Source organism: Pinus tabuliformis, chromosome 6, assembly GCF_031772625.1.
Source record: "Pinus tabuliformis cultivar Carrire ecotype Pingquan chromosome 6, CPIR1, whole genome shotgun sequence".
Lineage (NCBI taxonomy): Eukaryota > Viridiplantae > Streptophyta > Pinopsida > Pinales > Pinaceae > Pinus > Pinus tabuliformis.
The window spans coordinates 814,990,499-814,998,287 of record NC_142292.1 but is presented as its reverse complement, the minus strand read 5'-3'; the positions used below and the strand labels follow the sequence as shown (position 1 = coordinate 814,998,287).

Below are 7,789 nucleotides of genomic sequence, written 5' to 3'. Positions count from 1 at the left end.
TGGGGAACCCAATTGGTAAAAACCCTTGCTTTCTTGTATTGAATCAACTGAGAATATAATCTATTACAGAGAATTTGGTTCAAGCCTAAAGCTCCCTGCAACACTGATGAACTCTCTACAAGACTCACCCAACACTTAGGCAAATAAGGCATACTAGGAGCTCCTATTTCCTGGTGCAATTATTCCCCTAAAAAGTAGGAATTTCTCCTATTTCCTTGCTCAATTACCAAGAGAATTTATTCTATTTCTTCTCAAGCTCTACACACCAAAACATGTGTACCATAATAAATAGATATATGCCTTCAGCCATTATCAATAGGTAATTCAAATTGCATTACCTACTAGGGATAATTTTAGCAGCTTCTATAGTTAACTGAGAGTAAGTTGAGTTAACACAAAGTACACTACTCAACTAAACTCATGTCTATCTCTATTCTATAACTAAAGATCAATTAACTAACAGACACTAGAGTTAACTCCACTAGATAGTTAATTTTAGCCATCAACTAGTCCACAACTCACTGAAAGGATTCTAACTTGAATTCGCTGACAATAACTCAGTGACAGGACACATCACACATGTTAACTGGAAGCTAACTCATGCATCTATGAGATTGAATTTGAATTGGAATATTTGATTAAGGCACAAGTCAAAGAAGTGATTCCTTACTACATTTTCAACACTCCCTCTTAGTGAGGAATGGATTCTTGGATGAACCTTGTCCACATGGATCTGTCTTCAACTCTACTAATTTTTATGCTGCTGCAATTTCTCCCTATGACCTAGAAGTATGACTTAGAAGACTTCTCTACTTCCTTATGTGGAACCTTCTTTGAAGACCCATTCTTTACCACCATGCTCTGTGAGTTCACCACTTTAGTAATAAGTGCCAAGTACCATGTGTACTTGGGTGTCTGCTTCTTGATAATGGGAGAATAAACTCTCTTCTAAGCTCCCTTAACCAAATCATCTTCCCACTTGGATCAAACTTTCCCTATACTAGAATTCTCTGAGTAAGTAGATGCCTCCACTCACCCTGGGTTATGGTACTCATCGTCATCTTGTCGGTCATCCCAACTGCAAACTAGCTTAGACTAAAATTGAGATATTGGCTGAGGCTCCATCTTTGGATATCTATCATTCTCTCACTCAACCACCACATATATACTATGAGAATTCTCTTCCTTTCTGCTCAAGGATGCACATGCATCTACCTCCAATTTGTAAACGTTCTCAATCCTGACCCCAATCTGCTTGACTTGTCCTAAAGTAGAATTCCTAATGCAAACCTTCCCTTTGTTGAATACAACATCATACCCTTTGTCTTCAATGGCTGCTAGTTAGACATGGTTTTTCTTCAATCCTGGAACATACATCACATTCTTGAGGTGGAGCAGGGAATCAGACTCCCTCTTAAAGCTCATTGTACTAACTCCTTTGGTCAAGTATCTACCATCATCTCCAAGCTCGATATGGAATTGCATGTCTTTCTCCTCCAAACTACCGAAGAATTCTTTATACCATGTTATGTGGAATGAAGCCCTTGCATTAGTCTACCATAAATTACCTCGTACTAAGCTTACCATGCAAGATATCAAAGAGAAATCCAATTCAAATTAAGAAGATAGTGCTTCTCCTCTTTCCGTTGTTGCATCATGCTTGCGAGATTTCTTGTTTCAGCATTTTGTAGCATAATTTCCAAGCTCATGACAATGAAAACACTTGATCTTGCTAAGATCCTTCTTTTCCTTTCCTCCATTCTGATTAGACGTGATTTTTCCTTTGGACCTTCCATTAGGGGAATTTTGAGGTCTAGAATGGCCCCCCTAAGAAAAATGTACAACCAAAATAAACTTTATAAGAACCAATAAGATTCAAGATGATGATGTCAACCATGGGGGATGATTCACCATTTTTGGAGTAAAAATGTAAAAAGATTAAAAAATAATAAAATAATAAAACTACTTTTTCAACTTATCTCCCTGAGGCTTTACTCAAATTTCGACCAGGATTACTCATTGGATGTAAAATTTATTTCCTCATCTAAGGAGTACCCATGTTGCATACGTTCGATGGACCCTGCTACATGAAAAATGAGAAATACATAAAAAAATGTGACTGCAATCACGTCTTTCATGTATTTCTCATTTTTCATGTATTAGAGTCCATCAAAAGTATGTGACATGGGTACTCCTTGGATGTGGAATCAAATTGTGCATCCAACAAGTGTTTCCGCTCGAAATTTGAGTAAACCCATAGGGAGATAAGTTGAAAATACGAGTTGAAAAAATAGTTTTCTCTTTTTTCCCGCTAAAATGTGATGATGTAATCTAATATTATTTTATTATTTCCAATATTATTTTATAATTTCCTTAGGATGCCCATTTTAGACCTCAAAATTCCCCTAATGTTTCCCTTGGCTTTCTTCCCTTTGCTAGCTAAAGCAAAGTTCTCAACATCTTCTCTCCCATATGAGACTCCATACCTAATGTTCCTCCTTATCTCTTTCTACACAAGATCTAACCACAGTCTCTCCTAATTAGGGAGCTTATCTTTGTCATTCACTGCATCCTAGAAACTATGCCAAGGTTTGTGAAGCCAAAGAAGAGCAAGGCTCACAAGATCTTCTAGTGGAACTATTTCTCCAACACCTCCAAGTTCATCCCTCACTTGAGAAAACCTAGATAGATATGTAACAATGGGCTCATTCTTTCTCATTCAAATGTTCCTCAATTTGTCCCTCAAAGAAAATTTTCTAGCATCACTACTACTTTCAAACATATCAATAAGGGCCTTCCACATATAGAATATTTCCAGCCTTCCCATGCAAATTTGGAACAATATGGTCTCTAACTCCTTCTAGAATCATCCTCTTAGTTTTGGCAGTGTCCTTCCTCCATTGAGTCAGTTGTTGTGCATCTAATGCAGGAGGTTTAGGAATATCAATTTTGATGTATTCCAAAACCCCGCTATCATCAAACACAACCTCCATTATGTCCTTCTATGCACAAAAATTTGAAGCCCCTTCTAGGGTATGCTCTATCCTCAAGCCATAGGATGACATGATTCCCACATTTGTAGAATTTCTGCACTAACTGGTCTTCTCTAATGCACTTTGAATATGATCAAGGAACTTGTTCTCTATCTTTTTTCTAGCTTTGATAGCATGTAGAAAATCCACGAAATCTTGCAACCACTAATGAGATCATACTGATCACAAAATACATGAGATTTCTCTACCAGTAATTTACAAAAATAAAACAATGAATAGAAACACAATCACACACAGAACACATAATATATCTAGGGAACCAAACTGGGAAAAACCCCTGCTTGCTTGTATTGAATCAACCAAGAAATTTGTTCTATTACATAGAATCTACTTCAAGCCTGAAGCTCCCTGCAATACTAATCAACTCCCTACAAGACTTGCCCAACACTTAGGCAGATAAGGCGTGCTAGGAGATCCTATTTCCTAACATAATTATACCACAAAAAATAGGAATTCCCAAGATAAACCAAAACCTCTCAAGCTTTGCACACCCAAACTTGTGTACCATAATAAATAGATTTGTGCCTTCGTTCAATCTTAATCGGCAATTTGAATTTCATGACCTACTAGGGCTAATTTTAGCAGCTACTACAATTAGCTAAGAGTAAGTTGAGTTAACAAAAATTCAACTACTCAACTAAACCCATTTCTATCTATATTCTATGTTGGACACCTAATCCTAAATGGGTTAGTGTGGAAGCCGAAAAGACTAAGCAGTCCAAGAGACCTTGGGATCTGAAACCCAAGAGTCACATAATGTACTATAAATGTAAATCTCTTGTTAATAAAAAAAACGAATTGCATGATTCATCTTTCACATTGTCTTTGCTGTCCATGTGTGTTTAACATGGTATCAGAGTAGGCGTATTCCTGCCCTACATAATTAATGTGAGCCATTTGTCTTATGGCCTTTCTGTGCAGTCATTTCTGCCATCAATTCTGCATCTCAGGAATATTTTCTCATGAATATTACTTCAGCTAAATTTTAGCTGCTCCTGACACTGCCAGCGCTGTCCAAGCGGTTCTGAGATGTCTGTCTGCCACACCTGCGCTGCCCTGACATATTCTATTTATAATTCCTGCGCCCTGTTCAGTTAAATATGCTCAAACTTCAAAACCGTTTCATATTCTCTGCAAATTGGGCTCTGTCCATAATTAACGCCTCTGTCCATAGCGCTATTCTGCCTCTGCCTCTGTCGCTCTCTGAGCAGTCAGACCATGCCATAATTTCTTCCTCGCCCTCTTTGGTTAAGGTGGCACTACCTAACGCTGAGGCCGTTATACCTGTGCGTTGATTTCTCTGCCCACATGAACGGATTCTTGTAGCTCGCCTGCAATACTGAATGTGCTTGAATAAGCCATTAAACTTGACTCCCTCTGTCCTGAGCGCCTCTGTCCTGAGACTGCGCACTGCCTGGTTTGAACGCCTGCGCTATTTGATATTTTTCTTGAATCCCATCTCTTTCAAAAGGTGGCGTTCTGTTCGGTTCAAGTCCATCTTCATCTCTGCATATTTTTTGGAATGAGGTTCTAAAGGTTCAAGAGGCAAATTCTCTCGCCTGCATTCCATTCGATGAAACACATTCAAAACCTGCGGAATCCTCCGAGGGCTTTCTTCAAGCTTCGTCGCAAGCCAAACACAACTTGCCGCAACCCGCTTGACGTTAAAGCGTGCAAATGATTTTTTGAAATAGAATCGATGAAAAAGAACCTGGCCTGTTGCCATAACTGCTTGTGGCGATCTAAGCAGAATTCCGCTTTCTTGAATCAATTCGCAACCGAATAAACGGAGAGTCATCTCCGTCTGTTCGTCGATTCCATCTTTCCGCGAGGGGGAATTGGCAATCTGCTCGTCCGTCACATAGAACGTGTCGATTGCTGTGTAAATCATGGTGACTATGTGTATAGGCCCTTTCTGTTGCAGCAAGATGTTCCTGAGGCTCGTGAGGGTTGTTTACTGAGGACGTCGGGCTAAACTCATCAAAGTGGAGGCAGTGGACCATCTCTGAGGCCTTAACTGAGGCAACAGTCTATCTCTAAGACATTAAACTACCTCGGAGGAATTAACAATGGCAGCAACCAATATTTAAGCCAGTTCATTCTAAAGCCTTCTCTGAGCCAGTGAATTGACCTTAGCACATTAATTGTGGCAATGAGTCCATTCTGAGGCCTTATTTGAGGGTTTGGACGATATTGCTTTGCTTATCCGAGGTGAATATTCTGTTGAGCACTTGTTCGGATTCGAACTCGGATTGTTACCTGGATTGTTTGCCTTGAAGGGGTTTTAGGAATCGCCCTCTGGAGCAGTGGAAGGTTACAGAGCTGAAAGACGAACTCAAGAGGCGAAGCATAACATCTAACGGCATCTCCAACTTCATATCCTTATGCAGTGGGGTATTTTCTGAAGCAGCATTGTGTTCAAATGCTCCATAATTGGACGCTGATGTATCAATAACCATGTCTCTAGGATGAATAGTTCGATTCTGACCAAAGTGCTTTTCCATTGCATAAAATATTTCCTTTGTGAAATTTGCTGGTAATTTCTTATCTATGCGCATTGTGTTCAAATTTGCTGGTACTTTCCAAACTGATCAAATTTGCGCCCCTGAAAGAGCAAGGCATTGAAGTGTTTGTAAGGGTGGCAAATGAGTTCCTGAATATCTCGTGTGGAAAATGTCCATGCTAAGAACGCTTTTCTAGCTACAGGAGGAACATGACCAGAGATATGTGCTCCACAATCTGAGTGTTTCCCTTGAGGGGTTGGTTTCGCTTCAAGTAAGAGAGAATTGAACTTACCAGCATTTCATTCGAATGAAGGCACTAGATATCGAATTTGAACTGTTTTGAAGTGATATATATACGGTGATATATATTGGTAGCATGATATATATTGAATGCGCTGTTTTAATTTTGAATGTGCTTTTTATATATGTAAAGTCGTTGGCTGGGCTATCGATTTGATGTAACAAGAGCGCTATCTGAAGTATATCCATCAAAACGTTTTGGTTTTGAGCTTGAATCTGTTCTTTTTATATATGTAAAGCCACTGGTTCAGGACTTGCCTCTCAGGACGACTTGCCTCTGCGTTAAACATTTTTGCTGACAATATGATGCCTCTGTGTTAAATATTTTTTGAAGACTCTGTTTATAATTGTGGTAGCGTTTTACAATAGGAGCAGAGGTATATTATTTGACATCAGATCTTAATAGGGCCAGAACCATTCATTCTTGATAGGGAAAGAGCCATTCATTCTTGCAGGCCAAAAGCATTTCCTTATTTGAATCCAAGGGCATATATTATGTAGGAGTTCCGGATGCCTGGAAGACCGAATTCTTCATCATTTTAGGAGGCTGAGATTCATTGGGGATCATTTGTACCACTGCTAAAAGATCAAGGGCGCATTGAGTAAAGGCAAGTCCAAGCCTTTCATTGATTAAAATAATGGGCACATTGTTTCATTGAATTTTGGTCATATATGAATGATGTTTATTGGGTTGATGAACATTTGAATGATTTGAGTCAGTGGGTTTAAGAAGTTATGAATTTGCCTGCTGATGAGTAGATATTGGAATTGAGATAATTCCATATATGATGACTTTTAATGAAAGTATGAAATCAATGGTGAATGATTTTGAACCACATGAAAGATAAGCTTCCGCATGCAAATGGTACACTTGTGAAATTGCCAGCTATTGAGGTTTTTGATTTGGGTAAAAAAAAAATAAAAAAAATTGAGATGCATATTACTAGTCCGTTTTAAAGAACCTGGATTCTGGGAACTTTTTGCTGATGCTGATTTGAAAGTGAAGGAGTACTTGAAGGATCCAAGCAAGTTTGCAGTTGCTGCTGCCCCAATTGTGGCATTGTACTTAAAACTCACTATAGTGCATTGTTTCCTTGATTCAACTGCTTCATAAAGAGTTTGATGAGCTGATTGTAATCTTTTATGTTGCACTCTGATCCTTTGCTGACATTTATAAAGGATATTGCAGTGACATTGAATTGTGAATGATTGTTGCTTCTTCTTCACTGGTTGATAGTTGTGATTTGTTTCTTTAACTTATAAGATAATGAAGAAAATGACCAGACTTGATAATGCATTAGAGTTGTTAAATACTCTGATACATTCCACTGTTGATGAGATGGTTAAGATCAACAAAACCTCTCTATTCAATATTAAAATATGTCTACAAAATGCACAGGAGAATATTGAGTTTTTGCAGCTTGAATCACAACTGCAGCAGGAAGAATTACAGCAGTGGAGTCATCATTCTGAACTTGTTTCTGTTCAGAACAATGAAACAGACTCCCATAAACAGCAAAACAATATTGCTGAAGTTCATTCAGATCCAGTGCCCAATAAAGCAGCAATTGTACATGCAGATCCAGAAATTCAGTCTGCACTTCCCAAGCCCATCATCAGACCTTGGGAACAGCTTGTCCACAACAAGCACAGAACTGGTCTTGGATATGACAAGGACTTGTCCTTTCATATTCCAGACTATGCCAAACCCATTCAGTTTCGGAGTGCTGGATTCATTCATGATAGTTCACCTGCTCTTCATGACAGTTCACCTCCAGCTGTTCCAGATTCTGCCCCTCTTCCACAGCAACAACAACAACAACAAAAACAACAGATCGTGAAATGCCAACACTGTGATCGAGTTGGCCATCTGAAAGATCACTGTTTTGATCTTCATCCATGTAAGCACTGTCATAAAACCAGTCATTCTTC

The 7,789-nt window shown here is 38.9% G+C and overlaps 1 pseudogene; it reads right to left on the bottom strand.

Moving 5' to 3' along the window:
* Window positions 1-4,485: 4,485 nt before the first annotated feature.
* Window positions 4,486-5,018, bottom strand: LOC149261296 (cyclin-L1-1 pseudogene; annotated as a pseudogene).
* Between the last annotated feature and the right edge of the window lie 2,771 nt (window positions 5,019-7,789).